Source organism: Rosa rugosa, chromosome 6 (genome assembly GCF_958449725.1).
Source record: "Rosa rugosa chromosome 6, drRosRugo1.1, whole genome shotgun sequence".
Classification (NCBI taxonomy): domain Eukaryota; kingdom Viridiplantae; phylum Streptophyta; class Magnoliopsida; order Rosales; family Rosaceae; genus Rosa; species Rosa rugosa.
The window spans coordinates 19824126-19851614 of record NC_084825.1 but is presented as its reverse complement, the minus strand read 5'-3'; the positions used below and the strand labels follow the sequence as shown (position 1 = coordinate 19851614).

The following is a 27489-nucleotide window of genomic DNA, read 5'->3' as shown; positions in this document are numbered from 1 at the left end:
AGATTACTTTCTCTTCAACTCATATTCCTTGGACCTTGTTCAACCAAATATTAAATATAAGTAATGAACAATAAACTTTCCCTTTTGATTAATAATAGGGCTAAATACAAATTACTACCCTGTGGTTTAGGTCCAAAATCAATTCAGTCCCTGAACTTCTAATTTCATCAAAAACACCCCTGCACTTTCAATTTTGATCTAATAGGTCCAATTTGTTAGTTTTCCGACAATTGAGTTATTTAACTTGTTAATGTGGATCATATATGACCTATGTTTTATGATGTGGTGTCGAGGTGGTCTGCATTGTCAATTTAGGAGTGAGTCCTACTATTAAAAATAAATAGTTTTTCAACAAATAATCCAACTATTTGAAAGAATATTAACAAATTGGACCTATTAGATCAAAATTGAAAGTGCAGGGGTGTTTTTGATGAAATTAGAAGTCTAGGGACTGAATTGATTTTGGACCTAAACCACAGGGTACTAACTAGTATTTAGCCCTTAATAATAATTACAATAATAATTACATCAAAATGATTGTTTTAGGACACAACTCCTTTAATCTCATACACTACTCCAATGATTTAGGGAGAAGGTGGAGAAGGGATCACAGACTTGAGTAAAAAAGAACTTGAATTCAGGTTTAGTAAGAAAGCTTACTTTTACAAGGAGATGCAGATCTCACACCTCAATTCAAGCTATCAATTCAATTTCGTTCTAAGAGTGTTACGAGTGTGATGGAGATATCAATTATGAGTGCTCAAAAATCTTGAGTCTTTTTTTTTTGTTTACACTTCAGAAATGCCAAACACCAAGATGGACACAACCCTAATTGGGAAACCATTACAAAGCTCTTGCGTTCTCACGATCGTACTTATTTTTTTTATGAATTACAATCCTAAGCATTATACATTAATAAGATTTTTTGTGCACCAAAGCACGGTCATGCTAGGCTGACATGGAAGATTACCAAGCTTAATCTCGATAAAGTCACATAATTGTTGATACTAATTTTAGACATCAACAGTTTGAGAATGTGAATGACATGTAATTATGTAAGCCTAAGTAAGAGACATACATTTATATCATTTGAAAACGGAAAGAAAAAAACTTCTTGATGGTTCTAATTCACATAATTAGGAAAAAATGCCCCAATTAATTGGTCATCTATACATTTAAAATCGCAAACGTTAGAACATGCCTTTAAGTATGCATCCAAAGAACCTACAATAAGATCATCAATGAGAAACTAGACACTCAACTTTCATCCAAAACGCATCATTAGAATTAGGGCTCATGTGTCCGAAGAATGGAGGTTCCACAAGAAGAAGAAGAAGAAGAAGAAGAGGTTCCACAAGAACGAGAAGAACAATTGCCGGCCATTAACTCCGTACTCAGCTACGTTTATTGAACTTTGCAGCGACCTCCTACGCCTCTTCATAGCGAGGTCCTCAAGTGGGATGCAGTCGGGGCTGATGATTTTGTAATCCACGACATTGATCGATTTCTGGAACTATTCGCAGCAGAACACGTTGGCAGAGCCAAGATCAGGACAGTAATATCCTTGAAACGCCACTTTCAGCGGCTGGACTTCACTGCAAGAGGCCTAAACTTGTGAGTGGAAAGCACATGATTGGGTTTACGCATAATAACGGGCATTTCAAGAAAAATGAGGCTGAGAGGCTTGCTGAGATTGTGAGACTTCCAACATCGCTGCAAAGGCAAATAATTGAGAAGATCGAAGATGTTACTGAGGAGGTGAAGGATCTTAGGAATGCTTTCGATGTGAAAATTGACCGTATGTCTTCGGAGATGAAGCATGCTATAGCTGAACTGAGCAAGTTGGTGTCAAAGAAGGGTAGAAAGCGAAAGCGGGCAGAGCAAGGAGGAGGCATAATTATCATAGAAATAATGTTTAAAACTTATCGTTCACTAGTTGCACAATTCTTGAGAAGCGATAATCTCTTCCACAACCGTTTATAGAAAATGAGGGCTTAGGGCACTCATATTCTTCCCGTCACTCTTTATATTTGCCCAACAAAAAGGAAAAAAAATTATGCAATGTCTCGAAGTTAAAGCCTATTTTTGTAAAATTATGGACTAAATACTGTTTAGTCATTGAGCTTTTGACCATAAAACACTTCAATCTCTGACCTTCTAATTTCACACGTTTAGTCCCTGTACTTCAAAATTTCAGACCAATAGGTCTTTGCCATCTAAAAGTCGTGGCGAAATGTCTATTATGCCCTCAGTTTTTTTTTTTTTAATTAATTAATTATTTTTTTTTTTTTTGGAAAGGATTTTTTTTTCCCTTTCTTTCTTTCTATTTATTTTTTTCTATTTTTTTCCCTTTCTTTCTTTCTTTTTGAAAAATAAATAAATAAATAAAATAAAGAAAAAAGAATAAATAAATAAAAGAGAAAGGAATAAATTTATTAAAAACGTTTTTGTTGATAGTTATTTGAAGGGAGAAAGAAATGTGAGAAATTATCTACAAATGGGTGGTTATCAAACATTATTTTTCTTTTGGATTTAGTACTTAGATTATCTCTATAGAAATCGTCTCTCTCTTAGCCTTAACGCCACGAGAGAGCACCCACACCTCCAAATGTTTCCTATCCGGCGGCGGCCATGGGTAGCTCTGGCATAGCCGCGTTATCCCTGTGCTAGCTGCCAGACGGGTACTTCATTGCCCTGGGCTGAAGTCTGAAGAGAGGGAGTTTTCTGGTAGGATGGTTGGCGACGGGTATTGGGCGGTCTCTCTAGGCGTTTTGCGGTCATTTTCTGTGCAGATCCAGCAAGGAGTTCGAGTTTCTGGGGGCCCTCATGGAGAAATTCCTGATCCAGCGGTGTGGTCTAGCCGGCGGTACAGACTCGTGGGGTTCAAGGCTAAGCGCTGCATCGGTGGAGGCTCGTGGGGCTCGTGGTGAAGCTCGACGACGCTTTCTCTCATGGGCGGCTCATGGTGAGGCTGGTGGTGCTGGTTTCGTGGCGGGGCTCGTAGGAGGCGGAACATCACCGAAACTGTACAGGTAGTTGAGGGCGTGGTGGAGATGTGGTTTGGGCTTGGTCAACCCTATTTTGCTGGGCTTGAGTTGGGCCTCTTTCTTTTGGGGCTGCCCTATTGGGCTATCTAATTTAGGCTGGGATTTTTGCCCTCAGCCCATTCCTATGTTTTTTTAGTTTTGTCTAAATTACAATAATTCCTTGTATTAGGAAGCTAAGCACCGTTGTGCACTCTTATGTATCTCTAGAGTCTCTGGAGTAGTACCGAAATAGGGTCTCTACTACCTCTACGTATTTAAATGTATAATGAGTGGGTCTATTTCTAGGTACCACTTGTTGGTACTACCACTATCTTATTGTCTGTCTATGTCCTTAAATGATAACGAAAGGATATGTAATGACCTATTATGGCTTGTGATGAATATTCTATGTCCCCTCGAGGGCTTGATTCAAAAAACATTATTTTTCTTTTTAATTTTTTGTAAGTATTTTGTTATTTATTATGATACCCTTTAATATTAAAAATTATTTAAAATAATATATGGACTAAGGGTCTTCACTCATTTTCACGCCTACTTTGGCTGAGAAAATGGTTTCTATCTCTTCATCATATTATAGATAGATAAAGTCAAAACATGGTTTTGTTTGAATTTCTAAAATACCAAGAAACACCCCTCATTTCTTATATTAAGCAATGTAATGTATTTTGATAGTTGGGGTCCTAAACAAACCCAAAAACAAGAAAACTAACTCAAAACATTACAAACTTTCTTAAGTCTAGTGTAATACACAGAAAATTCATTTTTGAATTGTTATTGTTTTATTGAAATTAGCGAGGTGTTGGTTTGTGCGCTTACTCTTGCTGGTACGCCTTTCCTAAAGTCGTCAGTGAAGTAAATATAATTTTGGACAATTATTTCTCAAAAATATTTTATTTTCGAGGGGATCGAGAGTTGACTTTTTATTTATTTTCTCGGAAAACTTTCTTCACGAATGTCGTAGAGCACGTTGATACGAGTTCGTAGGCATGAGGCATGCATTTTTCTTAGATCGTATGAAGTTTTTTCTATAAGTGGAAGATTTCCAAATTTTTCCATAAAAATCCAAACTTTGTATTTTTGGAAAGTTTGGTCTCCATGCTCTCTTACTAGAAACCCTAACCCGACTCGGATACCAACCGACCTAACCAACTCGGTTTCGGTTCATCGATTTTCGATCCGTGAGTATCCTGCCGTTGGATCGTCCTTTTGTTTTGTCATTTTGATCCTAGAAGTGTTTTTCAAACCTTGGGTGGTCTTGGATGAAGTTTTGTTTCGATTTACAGAATCTTCAGTTTTTAGTTCAAGTACGTGTTTCGGACCTTAAACGCTATGGTACTTCATTTTACTGAGTTGAGACCATGTTGCTCAGGTGCTTGACAAAATCATTTTGAGTGTGGTATTATGCTTATTCTCCTTTTGTGTGAAGATGCAGCTAGATTTCGAGGTGAGTAAATCTCATGTTGTTTTTTGTGATGAATTAGTTATGTTATGGTTTTTATTAGAAATAAATGGTAGCTGTGAAATCATATTGGTCAAAAATAAATCTTTGTTTTGAAATATATGAACTTGATCGTCAACGGTTAATGGGTAAGTTAAAGCAAAGTTTTTTTTTTTTTTTTTTTTTTTTGACTTTGTCAAGGGGAACCCAAAGGCTTCCTAGGCCCAAGATAAACCACTTCGGCGCATGTGAAATGCTCCAACTGTGCATTGCAGCACAGTGCCTCGCCACTTTTGACAGCTTCGGGGTTCGAACCTAGGTTGGGGAGCACACCCAACTAGGCAAGAACCACTAAGCCACTTGCAGTGGTTAAGTTAAAGCAAAGTTATTAACGTTAGAACTGAAAGCTCTAGCTAACATTAGGAGGGAGGGAGAGAGAGATATGTATGTCTATATATATATATATATATATATATATATATATATATATATATATATATATATATATATATATATATTGGTTCATCTCCTACTTTGAGGGAGACTACATCCACTTTAAATATTTGACTATATATGTTTGGGCCTTGCGGCCCAACAAGATTACAAGAGATGTAATGGGATGGTTGAGTAAGTAGGAAGGAGTCCATTTTTATAGGGAAGGGAGGCTCCTTCCTTTACTTGTTCTCCCATATGGGATGCAACAACAACTCTTCTAATTTAGAAAGCATATTGTAAAGGCATCTTGGCAAAACCGGGAAGGTGGCTTCCCGGCAAGCTCTTGGCGGCTTTCGACTACTATAGCGTAGCTTGGATGTCGGAGTACGAGATGTATGTCGCGGGTGAGTCCCATCATGGCTTGTAGGCCCAGGCCACTAAGAGAGGATTAATTATGTTTGATGACATAGCAAACTAGCCATGCTAGTAGGAGGTATCTACAAATCCCCGACCTTCCCAAGTAAGAGAAGTTTCTTGGTTGGGGAGTTATAAACATGATGTCATCAAACATAAGTGACATCCGGACAGTGCCCAGTCCCTACAAGTCCCCGAATTCTGTAAGCAAGAAGGAACTCTTTAACCTACAAAACAAAGATAGAAGCATGCACATGTAGAATATTTGTTGTATTGGGCAACGTATGTGAGTTACACTGATATGCGCTAACATGTATGAATGCACAAGGTGCATAATACATGATGATGTATATATGTGAATGGTACTGAGTATGATATGTTATGACGTATGAGCTCGAAAACACACATGTTTGTGCGAGCATATGAAGTGCATATGATGCATAAATGCGTGATGTGTGAAAGAAAAAGAACGAGCTCGAGCTGATGAGGTTACGTGCATGAGGTGTAAGTTGCATAAGTGCTGTGATTGCAAGAGTTTGTAACTCATAAACAATGAGTATGCAAACATTTGTGTTAGTTTGGTTTTCGCTTGTATTAATGGAACGTGAAAAGAATTTGATTGTTCAGAAACAATAAATGGTAGAAGAATTCAATGTTCTATTAATGTGCATTATGCCAAGGAGACATAAGTGTGAAGCTCAGGAATGCTGGGAATGCATGAGCATAATAGTTAGGGTGCTAGGAAAGCAAGAGCTTGAAACCTGGGGTTGTCGGGAAGGCAAGAGCGTTGAAGCTCGGGGTTGCCAGGAAGGCAAAGAGCGTTGATCTCGGGGTTGCCGGGAAGGCAAAGAGTGTTGAGCTCGTGGTTGCCGATAAGGCAAGAGCGATGAAGCTTGGGAGTGGCGGAAAGGCAAGAGCGTGAAGCTCGGGAGTGGCAGAAAGGCAAGAGCGGAAGCTCAGGATGCTAGGAAGGCATGAGCATGAGCTCGGGCAAGCCATGAGGCATGAACGGTAGCTCAAAGGTGATGTCATGAAGCATGAGCATGACCGTTGCTAATTACACTGGGCCGTATGTACAAGTTCCCCAAGTCCCCAGTCAATGAGGGTTTTCTTGCGGAGTCGATACCAAAACGTAACTTGGTACCATATAACGACCATAACTAGTGAGAGTGCCTTGTTCATTTAGAATTATGTTAGAGCAAATGCTTATGCCCTTTTGGGTGGGCCCCTGCTAGGCCCTCCAAGAAGTCTCCTAATCCTTGGCTATAGACCTCCATATGGTCAGAAAATTATTTGGTGAGGGAGCATGGGCAGTGGATGTTAGATGGCGAAGCCTAATCTTTATGACCCAAGTGTTGGCAGTTAACTGTAGGATCAATGGCTGCCGTGGGCTACTTTAACATGTCCCTTAGTCTTTCCCAGAGAAGAAACTTGACTGCAGTGTCTCGTGAAGACTATTGTTGTTAAGGCATAGCCTTGCTATAGGCAGGTAGTCGTGGACCACAGACTCGTGGAGTCTAGACCCGTTAGGTCTTTTTCCCATGGAAAGAGTTTGACAAAATATGGTGAGTTTACAAAGTATGGTGCCTGGCGCTAGACAAAATACTTGCATACATAGAGTACATTTAAATTTTGCTAATTGTATGAATAACAAATTAGCAAGTAATATTATGTGGATCTTATGGCCATATAACATGCACAATAGATAGTGACAAGTGTAATTAATGGGTGCCATATAGATTTTGGGTGTAGTGCCACGTGAAGAATATGAAGCGTGGTGAACTAATGATGCTTAATTAAAGCATGTTGAATATGTTCGAGCAAATTGGATTTTGTTCGAGCAAGTTGGGTGTAGTTGAGCGGGTAGGCGTTGTGCGAGCATCGGGGCTTGACTTGAGCAAGTCGCGGTTGTGTTCGATACCCAACCGAGTCATAACCCAAGCAAGTCGAAATCTGAGCATGTTTAATTAAGTCACGAGTGTCACAAGCTTCTAGACATGGCATATTTCACTAGGTTTATATGTATGTTTGATTGAATTGCATTTAAATAGAAGCATGTTATGTGTATATATAGAATGTACTTGTAGTGGAATGCTAATAACATTTTGCATTTTGTAAACATGCTAAAAGATCATTGAGATCGATATTTGAAGCATGACTTGTTTGTTTAGCATAGTAGGTGTGCTACTAAAATTGATACATATTGTAAGCATATGCTTAAGGTTATTTGAAATGTAAAAAGAAAAATATGGCTTTGGCATGGCAAGATCTCTAAATGCAATAGCATAAAGAAAGAGATATGGTTACTTATCTTATGTCGACTTGGAGTGGGTTGGAGTTGGAATTGATATAAGTACCTAAATCATATTGGAGTTATCTAAGCATGACTCTCCATAGCTTCGGTGAAGCACCCTAGTTGAAGGATGATGATTTCGTTAATTGAGGAGGTGATCGGTGATTATGCCTCCTTAACATAAGATAAAGGAAATAATTAGCATCTTGATCATGTATACATGTTTGAATCATGTTGCTTCACATATATGTATGACACCAATTGACATGAAAGGCTTGAATTTCATGATGATGTACAAATGCATGCCATATTTGAATCTCATTTAGTTATAGCCAAAATAGAAACTAATCGTGAAATATTAGGCTTAGATAAGAGCATGGGTACATAGTATATACTCGTTATGAGTGGTCGTTTAATTGCTAGAATATAAACCAAGAAGATCATAGATGTGTACAATTGCAATTTTGAACTATCAACAATTACCAAACACAAGTAGGAAGCTCACATCAGAGGTACATGCAGAGTTTGATGGTACTGATGCTTAATTGCAATTATACATGAATTTCGAGCAAACAAACAAGTGACAAGCTAGTTGTGAAACAGTTAATTCACAATTATGTGTGTTGATTATGTAGCGTGTATAAAGCAGCTATGTATGTGTGTCGACATATAGAGGAATAAACCCAATCCAATTGGATGTGCCAATGATATTATGAATATGGTAGCATGTAAAATTAGTTGTGGCCATCAGTTACTCCATCTATCAATAGACAAAGTAGTTTGTGTGAGCTAGGTGTCCAGTTGATGAGAGCTTATGTATTTGTATGTGGCACAAAATTAATGTGATTGATACGTGCAGCACAGACAAGTGCATATAATGTGCACTTGATTCATTCACAGGTGTCAAGTTATATGATAATCAGCTTATATATGGTTCTGTGCAGCACATGGTGATTTGTATTTTAGATCAACAATATGTGTTCTATAGGCTAGACACTAGAAGCTGCAACAATATATTTACATGGCCTGGGGAGCCAACAAAATAAGTGTATGAATCATGCAGGTCATTTAATTCATTGGATGAGACAGTATAACCAACATATGTGGTGTTGATAAAACCATATGTAAGGCAAAAGAATGATTGTGTGCGTAAGAAGAACAAGTGCAGCATGCGTTTGCTATGTGGCACCAAGTTAGGTTTTAGCCGTCATGTCATTTGCAAGTGTGCAATATACTATAATTGGGTGCTAGCTTGTGACATGGTGGTATAACTATCAGTAACATTTTGAATTATTAGTCATGCTTCTGCACAGACACAGGGCCTTAATTGTATCAAATACTGAGGTAAAAGCAAGACTTATATGATTGATTGTAGTTGGAGTTTGAAGGGTGATTGCAGCCTAGTGCGAACCTGGAGTTGTCCACAAACTATCTATTGAATGCCTTCCATGCGAGTAACTAGCAATACCACTCGAGTGTTCAAATTATTTCAAGAATCGAGAGTTGAGGTAAGGCAGCGGGTGCCGGAAAGTCTCTGTCATGTCCCGATTTTCAAGCATAAATAATAAACAAATTAAACAATCACAAATAATGGCGTGATGGTTCAGACATCAGCGCTAAAATACCAGAGATTTTTTTCTTTAAAGAACAAATGCCCAAAGATGCCCTGAACCCACAATATCGATACAGACTCAATCTTTAGAGCCATGTATTACATTCCATTAGGTTTACAAATTAAACTAAAATAACAATTCATTAAGTAAACACACCCACCACACTCTCCACACATAGGAAGACTAATAAGTACGTACAACAAATAAGTTCCTAAACTCATGACAGCTACGGCAAGAGATCACAGCTTCATCACGTTCACCCTAACCTGCAGGATAGACCCCTACACTATTAAATAGTGCACCGGGTTGAAACAACAAATCCGGTCAGCTTATGAAAGTTCGTGTGAGTAAATTCAAACAACCAAAACGGAAACACATGCTTAAATTGTCTCAACCTAACAAAATCGATATGCAATAATCACGACAACAAACATCAAGTTCATATCCTTCAATATCATGCTCACGTAAACTAACTCATAAGTACAAACTCACATGCTCTAACTCTTGACTCAGCACTCAATTTTACAAAACTTCAACTAAACAAAGCAACACAAGTAACGTTTTATAACATTTTAAAACACAATAATATACAAATCATCCTTCATTTGTCTCAACAAAAGTAGTGGTCATTCAGTGACATTTCAAATCATTTTTTAGTCTTAACAACAAATCCATGAAATCACACTCCTTTCCTCTCGACAAAAAGCATTTGTCATCACTGTGACATTATAAATCATTTCATAACTCACTACAAATCTCAAACCACAACTACACTCACAATTTAATCTAAGTGAAGCCAGTAATCCTGCTTAGAAATTTAGTTCAGGAGATCACCCAAAATCACACAATCTATATCATAGTAATTCCTGCGTGAAGTTTAGTTCAGGAGCTTTCATTAAAAGCAATCAATAGAAATCAAAGTAATCCCTGCATAAAGTTTAGCTCAGGAGATTACATTAAAAGTAATCAATTCAGAAGGTAGTAATCCCTGCGTACAATTTAGTTTAGGAGATTACCAGAAAGTCAAGCAATTCAATACCAGAAATAAACTAAAATCAACACTCGGCTGAATTGTATATGGAATTAGTGGATTTTTAAAGAAATCTATGGAATTTAAAAGTCTGGGTGTATTCAATATAGATTTTTAGCAGTCCATGAAAGTCTTGAGGTATTCAATTAGGATTTTTAAAGAGTTCATGAATTCCACCAAAATCTAGGGGTATTCAGTTAGGACTTTTAAAATGAATAAAAGTACAGAGGTATTCAAAATATCATTCATATTTATTGAATTATAAAATCATGGATAATCATAAACTTTGTAGTGTTAACTCACAAGGTGTGAATACTTTTTTGTTGGGTAGAGTTTATGAAAATATTTTCACTATGTTGGGGAGCCTTCATGGCTCTTATTTCAGCTATATTAGTCGGACTGCAAATAAGGTTGCCAACATGATGGCTAGATTTGCATTAGGTTCTGATTTTGATCTGTATTGGAGTGGGTTTGTCCCCACATAAATCAGTGGCTTCTTAGCCACTTTGTGTACAAACTGATTGACTTCTTCAATATATACTCTGACGTCTTCTCCTCAAAAAAAAAAAAAAAAAAAAAAAACTATACATAACAAACTCCAATAATTTTCTAGCATCCAGACCAAAGATTTGAAAGAATCTATCAAAGTTCTTCTCTCTGCGCGCGAAGAGGTTGGTCCTTCATCATCTCTCTTTCTTGATTTTTTGTTTTTTCTCTAATATTTTATGAAATTAACGTTTTTTGATACACAACATGTTCATTGTAGTTGTTGAATGTGATTTTTTTTGTTTTTCAATTGTGATACTTCAAACCCTAATAACAATAAAAATGATTTATGAAACCCTAAAACCCAAATATTGTGGTCTACCCCTAAAAACTTGAACGGTGTTGCTATGACATACTAAATTTTATCTTATTAATTATTCTCATCGATTTGAATTAATATTATGGTTCAAAGAAAGGGTGAACAATTGAATTTCAATTGATTGATTATAGATCAAGACATTGACCAATATTGTTACGATATATGTTAATCAGTGAAAACAAAATTGATAAGAATAATTAACCATAAACATCAAGTGATCTATACTGTATCTTTATGTTGTTGGGAGATTAGGAATGAGAACAAACTAGCTAGACAGAGTAACAATCATTCATTTGAGTCAATTTCTATTAGGAGATACTTGAGCATTGAAGAGGCAATGAGTTATTATCTTGTTTTGTGTTTCGGCTGCATTGGTTTTATTTTTTGTTTTTTGTTTTTATATTTTATACAGGCTAGGAAACCTGTAGAAGTCATCCATAATAAAGTAGATAGATTTTCATGAATAAATAAAAGTCTGTTGCTAAACTCAATGGTTTTAAGAAATCAATAAAAGTCTATCATTTAAAAAAAGAAATCAATAAAAGTCTGCACAAATCCAAATACAATACACCCCCTTATTCATCTACTGATAACACTAATCACCACATCATCAATATCAACAACCTTAAACATCAATCACTATATAATAATCCACATCCTTTATACATCAATCATCATACAATTTATGACCACCTTGGTACTACTGCATAGATTATCACCACCTTGATTATCATCATGTGATACACAATTTCACCAATCTCAAAACAATATCAAAAACATTTTCAAAACATTGTTTTCACACCTCAACATTTTCACAAATCGGACATATTCCTTTCAAAATAGAAATCTAATAACATCGTCACTTCCCTTTTCAAATTCATTTATTTTCTTTAAAATCACCTCGCAAACCAATAGGAATCAAATCACGCGAAACATAAAAGTTTTTCACTTCACCAACCAATTCCAACTATATTTCACAATCTACTCAAATTGAAAATCATTTGTAACAAATTTTAGTTTTTAGTTTTTTACTTACCCATGAATCATTGACGATCAAGTTTATATATTTCAAAACAAATATTTATTTTCAATAAGTATGATTTTGCAGCTAACAATTAATTCTAATAAAATAATAACATATCTAATTGATCACCCAAAACAATGTGAGATTTACTCACCTCCATATCCTGCTGTGTCCTCACACACAAACCGAGACAAGCACAATCTACTACAATCCTCTCAAATCAACATCATCAAGCATATGTTCGTATCAAAGAACGAACGGAGGCTAACGAAGTAGAGACTACTCCTGAGAAGGCCAGACACACCGCCGCAAGCGGCTGCGCGTGAGGTGTCATGCGCCACGGTCAAAGTTGCCACCAGGAAGATCAGCCTTGACCAATATGAAGATCACAAAATGATGAACAACTTTCATTGTTTCAGTTGTCTCGAGAGGGGTATGATCCAGCTAAACACGGGGTGTATCGGTCTGCTACTATCGCTATCGGTCTTGCTTATCTACAAAACAGATGAAGGTCAGAGGGAAGACCGGGTGTGCCGGCCTTCAACGCTCTGATGCCTAAGTCAGTATCGTTACAAGATAATGATAATGGAAAGAGGTAGTAAACAGTTACCTCTTTGGGTTGTTGGAGATGATCTTAATGTAGCAGATTTGTAGGAGCTTGGTTCCGTTTCTTTCGGTGTGGGACGCTCGGGGTTCCCGATATCGCTACGAGGGGTATCGGGATCCTCGGCTGGGAGCTTTCCTTGCTTATGTATTGGCGATACGAGTCTTGTGCTTCGGATACTTGTGCCTAGGAGGTATGTGCATACCAACATTCATAACTAGCACTAAGGCCGATTCGGGCTAGATCGGGTTAGATTAAGCTTAAAAACTCTCGATCGTTGAACTTCAAACTTTGATATCTCGCTCCACACTTCAAGCCGATCTTCAACACTTGCACGGATTGAATAAGGAGGAAAAGAGTATCATAACACATATGGTTTCAGCCGCTACCGTGGCTGGAGGAGGAAGTTTAATTTGGGTCGTTGCTGCCACGTTTTTTGCCATTCGATTCACCATCTATGATGCATCTGGGAGCAAGTCGGTGGCTGGGGGAAGGAGAGGAGGAAATGCTGAGCTGGTTGGTATTGATTTCACCACCGGAGGACGCATGACGGTTGAGTTCTAGCCGGTCGGTTGAGAGAGAATTCTTTCGATTTTTTTCGGAAAATTTTCAAAATGGAAACTTCTGATTTTTTTGGGGATTTTTTCTATTTATACTAAAATTTTCAAAATTGGAAATAACTTTAGCTGACCATAACTTCTTCATACGATCTCTGATTTCATGTACCACATATCCACGAACTCATATTAATGCGCTCTACAACTTTCGTGAATGAAGTTTTTGGAGAAACCTAACAAATTAAAATTCAATCTTGACTCCTCAAAAATAAAATGTTTCGAGTTATTATTCGTCCGAAATATTTTCACTTCACCCACGAAACAACTAATCGCACAACAACCAACAAATTAAATTTTGAAAATCACACAAAAAATTAATAACTAATTTCCAAGGTGTTACAGTCTTAGACTAGTCTGCCAGTCGGTCTTGGAGGTTATGGGTATACTGAGTAATTTTCAACTCTGAGTGTAAGGCTTCTTGAGTGGTACTTGACGGTGCGTTAGGCAGAGTCGATTGGAGGATGCCCTTAGCAGACTGTCTTAGCGGAGTGGATTGGCAGAGGCTTGTGCTTGCGCTCGCTATCTTGGTGGACTGGCCTTGTGTTGTTGCTAGCCTCGCTAAGCAGAGGCTGCGTTGGCCACTAGCCTCGCTAGCGCTGGCACTTAACACTAGAGTTAAGTGTTGGCGATTGGCGGTGTTCTCCTTTGCGGTGGAGCCTAGCGGTGTTGTGCTTGGCTGTGGGGCCTAGCGGTGTTGTGCTTGACTGTGTTGCATGTGCTAGTGCTTGACACGGCACAAAATTTCTATGCGGCACAATGTCTTGACGTTGATGCCAATCAAAGGCTGTGTTGGTGAAGGGATAGATGTTGTAGGTGTCCCGTGAGGAAGAAGATGTTGAGGTGATGACTGTGTTGAGGACGTTTGGCACTGATGACCAGGCTTGTTTAAGCGCTTCACATTGTTGATGAAGAGGCTTTCCTTAGCGCAGACCTTGGTTTTTGAGTTCGTCATGGATGATCACAAGGAGCATAACGTGTTGATTGATGATGGACGAAGGAAGTTGTGATGGACTATGAACTCTCTAGGTGCCCAGAGTAATTTTGTGGGTGTCTAGATTAGATTGATATTTTAACCTCGATAGAGCATGACGTTGTTGATGACTTGATATGTCAAGAAGGATGATTGATCTTAGCACTCTATGGAGCATGATGCTATTGACTTGATGCGTCAAGAGGGATCGTCTTGACCTGACTTGCTGCATCGTCAAGAATGAGCTTAGTTGAATTTTTTGTTTTTGTTTTTTTTTTTTGGGAGTTAAGATGGGTTGACACTGGACGTAATCAGGAAAGCCCAGTGTCTGGACATAGATGAGATGATTGAAAAAAGTTTATGTGCTCCATTAAGCTGACTTAACATTTGGTAACTGACAAAGCTATTGTATCGATTTCCCATATACGACACTAATATTAACGTTAGAACCAAAAGCTCTAGTTAATGTTAGAAAAGAGAGAGAGAGAGAGAGACACACACACACACATGCACAAAAGAAATATAGTGGTTCATCTCCCACTTTGGAGGAGACTACATCCACTTTAAATATTTGACTATATGAATTAAATTCTATGCATGGATTACTGTTTTCTAGATTGATTGGTTTTAATGTAATCTCCTGAACTAAACTATATGCAGAGATTACTATGATTCTGAATGGTATGATTTTAATGTAGTCTTCTAAACTAACACTACACCAAAAACTGCATCACACGACGGTGAAAAAACGTCGTCTGATTTGAAGACTCACCGTCGTCTATCTCGATGTTGTCTGATGAAAAATCAGACGACGGTGAATTCACCGTTGTATGATACAAAGTCAGTCGACGTATATTTCTTAACACCATTGTCCAAGAACTCGACAGATGCCGGACGCACCCATGCGCAGCACTTGTGCGCAGCAGTTCACACAACAGAATTTGCTTTTATGCCGTTGTGGTTTGAATTTTCATACAACGGTTTTGTAGTTTAGCTGTTGTGTGATTAAAAGTAAGACAACTGTGTTCTAGTATTTTCTGTTGTGTGATTTAGAGTAAGACAACTATGTTCTAGTATTTTCTGTTGTATGAGCTTAAAACTAGACGACGTTACTTATTGAAATCCATTGTGTGATATCTAGAACTGCGTTGTGTGAATACCCAAATTTTGAATAGGTATAAATTAATAGTGAACAATTGGAATACAAATTGAATGCAAACCATCAAATGATCAATATTTGTACCAAAAGCATTGTGATACATCAATTCATCAAATATTGAATTGAAGGAACATTGTTAAAACATTGATACATCTCATAGACTAAGAAGCTTTTAAGTTTTCTGGCTAAGTTTTACATGATGAAAGAAAATATAGCTTGCTGCAATGCCGGGTACTCCATGCTTGATCTTCCAATGACTCTTTATGCAACAATCCACCATATAGTTCCTGACACAATTTACAAATGAAATGAAAACAAAAGGGATTATGCCTTATTACATAACAATGCTCTATAGTAATGTTCATTCTTGCATAGCACACTTAAAAGAAGACATATATACTCCTCAAAGTTTTGTATTGCTTGTTTAGAAAAATTATGGAGTCAAGAGAAATCACCTGAAAAACCTACACCAAGTATGCATCAAAAATGAGATTCTCTGCCTTGAAAGTTTCCCAAAGCTGATAATTTCATAAAAACACACACAACAGGGAGAATCACTCAAAGTTACCTCCAATGGAGAAGATCATAGTGGTACAACAGTTCCATCAAGCTACTGAACCCGAGTGCTTCTCTCCAACACATCTATTGCACCCTGCCATAATGTAGCACCTCATTTTAGAAGTGAAATCTTAAACATTCTGAGGAAATTGAAAGAAAAATGGAGTGCAAGAACATACGATTGTCCATGTTAATGTTCAAAGTTGTAACCACATAAATAAAATGAACCATTTCAAGTCTAGAGTTTGGCTTACCTAGTAAATCCATATTACTTGATCCCACACTTCAAGATGCTTCAGGAAGCCCCATTTTCTCAACTAAAACCTGAAACGACAGTGAACCAAAGTTAACAATATGACTTGCTTTCATATGACGGAAATACTTGACAAACAGATCCTCCTAAAGCAAAAAATCAGACTCAGTTTTTTTTTCTTTTCCCTGAAACTAGGAATTAATGATATGACCCCAACAAGTTTAAGTGGTGTATCCGAATTCAATACAACCCCATAGAGGTTTTCATCAATCAACCAACCCAGATTAAATAAATTAAGCAAAAACTATTGTACGTTTTATAAGTTTCATTTTGTACTCAGACATAAAAACCATTGTAAAATATCAAAATGTTCAAAGTAAAATACATAAAGTAAACTTGAGAGAAAAATACAAAAATGATAGATATACCAAACTTGTTACTCAAATATGAAATGGCCATTGTCAGCCCTATGAACAGGTTTAATGGTCAACTGTAATTTGGCGAATATGGGCAATGCACACATACAAAACAAATAATGCTTCTTCAGCAGTCTTCAAGTGCAAACTATATACATGGAATACTTATTATTTCAAGAGAGACAAGAAATGTTACCTTGATTACTGTATGATTGGGCATCCATTGCAGAGAAACCAGAGTCAAAAACTTTGTTAGATAAATTATTTAAGATTGTTTAACAATTGATATACACATAAAATAACAAGATAAAGACACGCCAAACCTGTTTTGCATATTGGGTATGCGTTCCAGGCTTCCTCTTGCTGAAATAAAAGGTTTTACAACTAAGATAATGTAACTCGGAGATTCACAACAATTGACAGCATGAAGTGTATTGATCAATGATCCACAAGCATAGATCTACCATTCTAAAGAGATCACAATCACTGATTGTGGTAGTCAATCAATGACCAATACATATCAATTTTAAAAAGAAATATAGTTCTATCAATTTCCTTGAGTAATAGTTAAACTATAGAAATTTATTACTTGACAAAATGAAATAATTCAAAATTTTTAAAGTGAACATCATAAAAATCTGTATCATAACTTGAACATTGTTGAGCTAACCTAGTCATTGCTAACCCTTACTTGTTGCATAGGTGCCCTGTTTATTGTCCAGAGTTCAGAGCATGATGTCTTTATTTCGGAGCAGCTTTGTTGGGTTCTGTTGGAAAATGGGGGATTACGGTTCCCAGAGCTCTGTTGCTTATCATAATTTATCTCCTAATATTTATCACAACTTTCTTTAAAAACTCAACACACGTGTGAAGTTTGTCTAGTGTCTTTTTACCAAATAAAAAAGAATAAAAGAAAAAAAAAAGGAACAGTTCAAATGATAAACAAAATTTTGGGAGACAGTTCTCTATTAAAACGTAACTCAAGAACTCAAAGCCAGCAACAATTGTATTGTTGTCATAAAAAAAAAAAAAAAACCATTATCGATTTGAGTCTCAGAAATACGTACTCAAGATGATGATGATGATGCGCAAATAATATGCATCCATGTGTTCTGACATGCATGACATTATGTTTGATTGCCACCAAAAGTTGACAGCGATTGTCAGATCATCACTATCCACCTGGTGGAACCTGTAGAGAACAGAAATAGCAATTAGGAAAGAAATAGTTGCAATATGTTCAGAGAGAGAGAGAGAGAGAGCACGCCTAACAAAATACTGTTCATGGATTTTAAATCTTACCAGCCTTCAGGAATAAATAGTGCATCCCCTGCATGAAGAATGCGAGTACTCCATTGAAGATTCTGCTCTTGGATAATTAGAAAAGTCAATGTTGTCTAAAGGAACAGAACTGCCAAGAGGGGGTACAATTCAACTATTGGAAGACTGCACATAAAGTAAGTAGAAAAAGAAAAGATAGAAAATAGACTAGAAGCATAAACTTTCAAGTAGGTAGAGAAAAGAAAAGAGATTTGATCTGCATTCATACTCTGCTGAAAGTACCGTACCTATGATTTGATGCATCCCCATATATTGGCATAGGGTATAACACCAGAGCTGCTGAAGGAGGCCATAAAACCACTGTGAAGCATACAAGTTTGTTTTAGAAAAAAAAAAAAAGAGAACTCTAATAGACAATAGTCGTGCAAAATTGAACAAACTTCTTTCTTCAATCCAAGTCATTCTTTATATAAACATATATAATCACTATGAAGTTGGAAGCAGCCCAATACATTCAAAAGATCAGAGAAAATTATTTGACCTTGTTTACAGCAAGAAACTAAGCAGAGAAGGCTATGGTGTGGATCATAGTGAGTGCTTGATCTAGCTTGAGCATTGTTCATCCAGAGGTTGACAGGAATTAGTGATTTATCCTCCAAAAATGTAGGGCTATAGAAAACAACCAGTGGACATTTGTGATTAACAATGAGAAAATTAACAAAGTAACAAAGTAAACTATATCCTACATAACAGTTTTTATTTTCCACAAGACCAATGTATCCACTCTCACTCTACATCCAGAACTAATGCTTCTCCTCAAAATTTCACCTTCCAGTATTGAGTTAATAGCTATTACCTAGCCTTCACCTTCCAAAACTAATGTAGTCAATCTAATCCCAGGTCTAACAGAAACCACAAACAAGGGTCTCACCTTTACTTGATATTGAGCAACCAAAGACAAGATAGTTAAACTAAACCTTAACTTGTTGCTTAATTGCTACCGAGATTCTTGATTAACACAACTGCAAATATATTTACTGCAGAAAAACCTTGTGATCTGCATGTATTCTGTTTTCAACTAATGCATATCAAATTGACAACCTAAAATTTCACATTGAGTAAAGAGACCTACAAACCAAACCACATTGAGTAAAAAGCGGTTGCAGAGATAATATCAGTGATTGAAACAATGATGGTTTCTGGTTGCAATTGCTGAAAGAAAATCAATTCCAATTGAATAGAAAGACTGAAAGATTTCTTCAAAAAAAAAAAAAGACTGCAAGAGAGGTTTGATTATTACCTGGAGAAGATGATTGAGGCCTTGAGAGCTTCCCGTTCTCTTTCTAGTTCTCTGTGAAGAAGAAGAAGGCGCTTAGCTTCTCAAACACATTATAGCTACCTCAAAACCCATTACAGATACCTCAAACACAACCCCCAAAACCCAGAAACACAACCCACAAAACCCAATGGCTTTCAATTTATGAGCAAATCAGCAACTACCCAAAACAAAATCAGAAACAAAATACCCATCACTCCATCAACAACTACAAGATTATCCACAAGTCATCGACTACCCAATGCCCATCACTCCATCGTCTCCAAATTACACAAACACCCATTGCAATATCGAAAACCTTGGGTTCAGTTCATCATCTGACAAAGGCAATTTCTACTAAAATCAAGAACAAAAGAGCTACTAGCGGTCCAGAAAAGTAAAATCAACAACGAAGGAATCTAAAAAGCACTGAACATGAAGCGAATTTCAAGCAAAATTGAGAGGATAAAGATGAAAGTGATACCATCGGGGTGGGAGGAGAAAAGAGAAGGAGGAAGGGCAAGGCGGAGCTCCGGTGTGGACTGCGTCTTTGGCGGATCTGGTGAATTTGAGAAGAGAGATGAGAGAACAGGTGTGAATGAAGAGAAGAAGAGAAGAAATACCCAGTGCGGATCTTGCAAAGAATGAGATTTATCTTCTCTCTGGGGCTGAAGAAATAGCCTAATCAAGTAGAACCCAACTCGATTGGTCAGAACCCAAATCCCCCATTTCAGCAGAATGAAAAACCCCCAACTCGAACCCTAATCGAGTAGAACCCAAATCGAACCCTAATCGAATAGAACCTAAATCCAGACTTTGAAAGATGGTGATTTGTGATGGCTAAGTGTTTTGAGAAGATGGTGAAGAAAAGCTCCAGATTTTGCTCGAAATGAAGAAAAGCTCGAGGTTTCTCTCTCAGATAGGAAAATGGCCAAGGCGTTAACTTTGTTTGAGTGTGCCCTATAGTTGGCTAAGGCAATAGGCATTAACTTTTTTTTTTTTTTTTTAAACACAGACAGACAATGTATAGATACGTTTACATTGTCTGATTTGTTACTTAGCTGAGGGAATAAAAGATAGAAATTTCCCGCCTCTGCAATCAAAATGTTAGGTTTCGCGCTTAGGCTAGTCATTTCTCATTCACACAACAGAAATAGTTCATTCTGTTGTTGGAACTTGCAAGCATAACAAACAATTGAAGCCAAATTTTCTCGTTTTGGGGGGAATGAATGTCATTTTGGAGCCATCTCCAAATTTTGGTACTCACTTGCACAATAGGACATTAAAAACCATTGTATGATGATTTGCAGGTATACTCCTACAACGGAAGTAACTAAACTGTTGTCCAATTTAATAGCATCTAGGGTACAATTTGGAGCCAAATTTGACTCAATGGTAGAAGGGAAATATGCCGGTCTTTTTTTTCATTCAGACAACAGATAATCTTTCTTTCCGTTGTGCCATCACCTCATAACTAGGTGCCATCACCTCATAACTAGAAGTTTTAGAATTTGAGCATCATTATACAACGAAGATTTATTAAATGTGTTGTATGATTCAATTGTCGTCAACAGACAACAGAGGATTTGTTCTCCGTTGTGTGATCACCGTTGTGTGATGCAGTTTTTGGTGTAGTGTAATTTATATGCAGGGATTACTATAATTTTGGATTGTATGATTTTGGTGATCTCCTGAACTAATTTCTATGCAGAGATAACTAGTTGTACTTTGGGTAGATTGTGAGTGCTGTTAATGGATTGAGATTTACATTGTTTCGTAAATTTGTTGTTGCATTTTAAAATGATTTAAAATGTCATAAGGGTAACAAATGTTTTGTTTTTTTAGAAAGGAGTTGAGATTATAAGTGGTACTAATAATTAATTACATTTAACGTTAGTTGAGATGGAATCGTTTTGATTATGCTTTTTTTGGTAAGTGGATGTTGAGGTTGAGACTTTATAGCATGTGGAATTTTAGTCATGAGTTGTTTTACTTAAGCATGATATTGATTTATGTGAACTTGAAGTTGGCTGAAATATATGTTGATTTGTTAGGTTGAGATAACCTAAGCACATGTTTCTGTTTTTTTGTTTGAGTTGACTCACATGAGCTTTAAAAGCTTACATGGTTTGTTTGTTGCAACCCAGTGCATTATTCTATGGTGCAAGGGTTAATCCTGCAGTTCAGGGTAATCGTGGCTGGAGTGGAAGTTTTGCAGTCGCAGCTGTAGGTGTCAGAATCTGATTTTGTTGATTTGCTTTTATTAGACTTCTGTTTTGTAGTAAGCTCTAATGAAGCCTTTACTTATTAAATTGTTAACGCAACTTAATTCATAAAAATTTTGTGTAATGTAATATATGACTATACAAAACGAGTCTATATTGAAATTGTGAGTTTCAGAACCTGTCATATGCTGGTTTTAAAAGAAAAAATAATTTCCATGTGTTTAGGGTCGATGTCTAAATCATCACGCTCGATGTATTTGTGTTATTTAACTTGTTTATTAATTATTTGTGCTTGAAAACTGGGGCATGAAATCTAGGATCTTCACTCAAATCATCAAGGAAGGCATTGATAATTTGAGGAGGAGGTTGCTCCATGTAGATAGTGCCTATGTTAGTGTCCAAACTACACTTAGATAGCAAAACAGTAATTATGTTAACTTCTCGCTAAACATAAGCTACGTACAATGTGGTCATTCAAGCCTAGTTTTCATCTATAGGCATCTACTAATAACACTCTTCAGAGGATGAAGGTTATCCACACCATTGTTCATTAGTTGAATAAGAATTCTAAATTGCATTCAACTATAATTTAGGCGCATATTCAACTAGTATGCCATGTGCAAACCAAACAACATCCCCAAGCCTCAACCTCAGTGACTTGTGCATATCCCATGTATGAAGAAAATCCTTTTATACAGATTCTATTATGATCTCTAAGCATATCCCCAGTACCAATGCTATTGAAATTGGATTTAGCTCCTCAACACTGAGTTTTACCCATCCTATATTAGGTTTTGACCATTTCAATATAATAACGGAACTCTCCTTTGAATCACATGGTTTGGCTTGGCCAAGGACTATCCAGTAACATCAAGAGTGATAAGCTTTGGTGGAAAATGTGGCTATTGGAAGTTTTCTTCAAACCCCCTTTGTTTTTGCACTTTCAGATCTACCAACAAGTGAAAAAGAAGACAATACATCATTGATTACCACCATAGCATTTATTAAAGCAATGAGCATTAGCAGCAAGTTAGCACCCTAATGCAGCACCATATCCCTTTGCATAATTTAGCGAACTTATGATAAGTTTAAATTAATGTATTATTCCAAAGTTTTCTACGCCCCTCATGCACTTCTACTCTAGTCTAGGGTTTGCGAGGTTTTCATCATCCGGTGGAGCCCCACCGTCGGTGTTGGCCTTTGATCAAATTGATCCATAAGGTGATAAGGTCAAAAGTTGTTGGGGCAGCATTTCTACTCGTGCAACTACCGGTCAGATCAAGAATGAACGTCAGCATTGCAAAGTGGAACAGTTCACTTTACAAAACTAAGAGAGCATCGAAGAGAGAGAGAGGTCAGACCAGATCGAACCTTCGAGGAGGGAGAGAGAGAGAGAGAGAGAGATCCAACTGACGAGGAGAGGGAGGGTTGGGTCGTGATGGGTATAAAAGACAGAGGAAAGAAGTGATATAGAGACGCCACCTAGGACTGACCAGGCATGCCTAGGACTTCCTAGAACCTCCTAATCGCTGCCTACAATCCCAAACAATTTTCTCTTCTGATTTTCAATTAGGCGAGACGGATGCCAGCCGCCCAACTCTAAGGCGCCACCTAGAACTTATTTTCGAACACTGTTAAAAAAAAAAAAAAAAAAAAAAAACCAAAATGGCCTACTAAGCACAGTACTATGTGGTTTAGTGACATAAGTCCCTCATATGTAAGTGAAAGCTTGTGAGTTCGACTCAGGGAAGCCTAATTATTGTATTTCTCGGTTGTGGATGTAATAAAAAAGAGCCTATTAACACACATGCATCAGAATAAATAATGACAAACATTTTGTACTTTGGGTCAAATTGAAGAATAAAAAAACTTTTGAGGGTAGGAAAGTAGAAAGGTACCAGATAGTGACGGGCGTTTGGGAGAAAATAGAGAGCATAAAAATAAAAAATAGATGACACGGGAAGCGCTAATTCCTTTGAAAGGTAGGTAAAGCCAATTGAGGCACTGACAAACATTTTTCAGTCGCAAAATTCTTACGACAGCAAATGGTTTGCCGTCTCTAATAATCTTGCGACGGTGCATTTGTCGTTGCAAATACTATTCGCGATGCCACCGTCCACGTCTGAAGCATTGCCGTCACAGAGCCGTCGCTAATTCTCTTTTACGATGGCAAAAGAGGCTTTTGCCACGACGTGGCGCCTTGGTTAATGCAATTATTTTTGTACTGCAAGTAGTGGCTTAGATACATTTTTTCTACCTTTAGGGCGAGGGGAGAAGTAAACCACCCCCCTCTTGTTTAGCTGATTAAAACCTGCATCAACATCTAAGAGCATCTCCAACCGTGATACTTATATTCATAGCTAAAAGTAGCTAAAAATGAAATATAAGTAGTTAGCTATTGAGTTATGCTCCAGCAGAATACCTAAATCTCGAGTTAAATTTAGGTTTTAGTTAAATTCTCTCTCATTTCTAGCTAAATATAGCTAGAGAATTTAGCAAAAGTTAAATTTAACTTTTGTTTAGGTATTGTGCGCGCTGGAGTAAAATTTTAGCCTAAAATTAGCTAAATATTAAATTTATTTTGAAATAAGTAGTCTATTGGAGATGCCCTAAGGGAACAGAATCAGCAACCCCAGAAAGTTCGGTGTTTCTTTCCTACCCGGATCAAAGAATCCGTAACTACGGAAAGCCGTGGTGCCTCTAATGGTAGATCCACCACCAGTGTCGCCGCATCAGCTGGCTTGGCATTATTCAACACCGCATCCCATCCGGCGATGGCATTCAAGTCTGTCATGCATGGAGAACAAGCACGCATTATAGTAGCTGGAGCCTGATTCTCCTTTACCACCATCCTCGCCACACTTTGGGTCGAAACCCTAGCTTCCTCCACCTTCGAAACCCGACCCGGCTTCACTGTGCCCTGTTGGCGCAGCCACAAGTGCACTCTTGCCAGCGCCCGACGTAGATGAAGGAAGCGATGAAAAGCCCGGTGTAATACCCCGAAAAATCCAAATTAAATTCTGTGGATTTTTAGAAATGATTTCACGATAGTGGGAGCGAGTACGAGGCTCGGAGGAATTGTGGAATTAGTTCGAACGATTAATTTTCGAAAAAACGAACGTTATTTAGGGGGTCTCAAAAAGTGACTTTTTATACATTGGGAATTTGAGAAAACTTCCTTCATGAAAGTTGTAGAGGACATTAAACCGAGTGCGTGCATATGTGGTACGTAAAAATCGGAGTTCGTATGCGAAAGTTATAAGCAAAATATGAAAGTTACTGTTTATGGTAGATTGGTATAAATTTGAAATGTTACTGTAGCCAGGTAACTTTTCTTTCTTTTCTCTCTCCTTCCCCGTGCTCTCTCAGTCTCTCTCTTCTGCAACTCTCTCTTTCTCTCTTCTGCAACCTCCTCTTTCACCACCTCTAGACCACCAAATGGCGAGCTGCGAGCATCGATAGACTCGTCTCTTCCTCCTTATCACGCATGTGGGAGTTGTTTACGACGATTTGGCCGGAAATGTGGAGATCGAAGCCAACATTTTTACTGTAGCAAATTAGTCAACGCCGATTTCCGGCCACCTCCAGTCATAAACCCAGGTCCATTAGAAGCGCCTTAAGCCGCTCTTCATGCTCGCCAAGTCTCATAACCCAGATCGAAGCATGGAGGAAGAAAGCATAATTGGAAAATTTCACTGTACATCGGAGTGCTTAATTGTTCGGCTACTTCAAGGTATTTTCTGACTTTGTCACAGTTGAGAAAGTGATTGGAAATGTTGAGATGATGCTGTGGATGAAATTTGGTGGCCAGAGGAGGTGGTTGACCGCCGCGTTGACCGTCGTTGACCGCCCACTGACCGCCGCTTGTGGCGGCGTATTCGACCATATTTTGAGTTTTTATTATCTAGGTGATGATCTACGCATCCTTACGAGCGTTTTGATATATTACAAGGTCATTTTAGAAAACGTTGATAAATAGTGAATTTATGTTTTGACGTTACTATTTAACGTTTTTACGTTTTATCTTCGGTTTACGATCTGTGAGGATCTGACCATCGGTTTTACTTCAAATTTGGATATGATGATCTTATGACTGTCCCAGTGGCTTTGTGTGGTCATGGGCGAAGATCCGACCGTTGGATCTTCGTATAAATGTAAAACAATGATTCGGAAGGCGATTCGTGAGAATCCGACCGTCAGATTTTCGTATAATTTTATGGAGATGTTTGTTAGAGTGATTCAAGAAGATCTGACCATTGGATCTTTGTGATAATTTTGGAGGATGATCCTAAGGGCGATCCGTGAGGATCCGACCGTTGGATCATCGTATAATTTTGATCCGACCGTTGGATCATCGTATAATTTTGATCTGACCGTTGGATCATCATTAAATTAGAATCCGACCGTTAGATTTCCGTATATGTGTGGTTTATGAATGATTGCTAAGTTAAGATCGTATCTGACTAGGTGATTGACGGTTTGAGTTGGTGGACGATTGTGGATCGTATTTTGAGCTGAATTGAAGACGCAGCGGGATTATCGAGGTGAGTAAACCTCACGTGGTTCATATTACGAACCCAATACAATTAATTGCTTTATTTTGTTGCAATCATATGAACTATTGTTGGTGTTACTAGACATTCCTGTGTGAATGTCTGTATATATATTATTACGTGAAATAATATGTATTGTTGGAGTTGTGTTGAGTTATTGTTGAGAAACAATATATTGTGAGAGATATTGAGTTTATTGTTGAGAAACAATATATTGTGAGAGGTGTTGAGTTTTATTGTTGAGGAACAATAAATTGTTGTGATCTGTGGAGATCACTAGGTCACGAGGTGACCATGGCATCTATTAGTGAATCACGCTCTCGTACCGGGCTGGTGGTTATTAATAGTATTAAATCGTAATCACGTCTGTGGCCGGACGAGTGGTTACGTTCAGTTAGAGCTCTAGTCTGTCTGCCAAATGTGGAGTGAACTTATGAGTGAAATTGAGAGTAACTCATAAGTGTCAATATATATATGGTAACCTTATGAGGGAAATTGAGAGTAACTCATAAGGGTCTATATATATATATGAGTCTGTCTACCAAATGTTGGGAAATCTTATGAGCGAATTTGAGAGTAACTCATAAGTGTCTATATATATATATGAGAGTGAGTGATCTTATGAGCTAAATTGAGAGTAACTCATAAGTGTCTATATATATATATGAGAGTGAGTGATCTTATGAGCTAAATTGAGAGTAACTCATAAGTGGCTATATATATATATGAGAGTGAGAAAGTAACGTGGGTTTGTGGTAGTCTTGAAATCTAATAAATCAACAGTTCTTTCTTGTTTACTCATACTGGCTGTAAAAAGCTTACCGGGTTTTGTGTTGTTGCAACTCCCGGTACACTATTCAAATTGTGTAGCGGGTAATCCTACAGGACAGGAGAACCAGGACGGTGATCGTGCGGTTAGAGCAATTGTTAGAGTTTTACAACAATTGTAAGTTGTGAGGTGTGTTATGCTCATTTGAGCTTTATAATATATTGTGAGAGTGAATTGTAATAATGAACTCGAAGTTTCGAGATTTGGTTTTTTGTAATTGTAATTATTCAGGTTTCGGATTTGAATTTATCATTCAAAATTCGGGGCGTGACAGTTTGGTATCAGAGCGTAAGGTGCATATTTGGTGATGTGTCAATACCTTCCGAGTGATGGCCCGTCTGCAGCGGATCCCCATCGTGTGCTCTTCGGTATTGGCTAAGTCATTGGGTATGCGTGAGTGTTGGGAGTTGTTTAGGCCGCTAGGTCGTTTAGGGAACGTGAATACCTTCCCTATAGTATTGACTTGGTTAATATGAATTTGTATTTGACTTATACTGTGTTTTAAGTGTTATACATGTCTTAGCCAAGCATACTATACTCCTTAGGTGAT

At 37.6% G+C, this 27489-nt stretch overlaps 1 long non-coding RNA gene across 5 annotated transcripts; it reads right to left on the bottom strand.

Moving 5' to 3' along the window:
• Positions 1-16930: 16930 nt before the first annotated feature.
• On the bottom strand, positions 16931-20297 carry LOC133717534 (uncharacterized). 5 transcript variants are annotated; one of them, XR_009849704.1, is made up of 9 exons: positions 19817-20297; positions 19318-19368; positions 18559-18686; positions 18305-18377; positions 18039-18147; positions 17804-17928; positions 17428-17562; positions 17060-17099; positions 16931-16940 (listed from the first exon to the last, which is right to left on the bottom strand). It is a non-coding gene; the product is annotated as an uncharacterized LOC133717534 (long non-coding RNA). The 5 variants fall into 5 exon arrangements; XR_009849705.1 differs by having other exon boundaries at positions 17428-17503; XR_009849707.1 differs by lacking the exon at positions 17428-17562.
• Positions 20298-27489: the final 7192 nt, after the last annotated feature.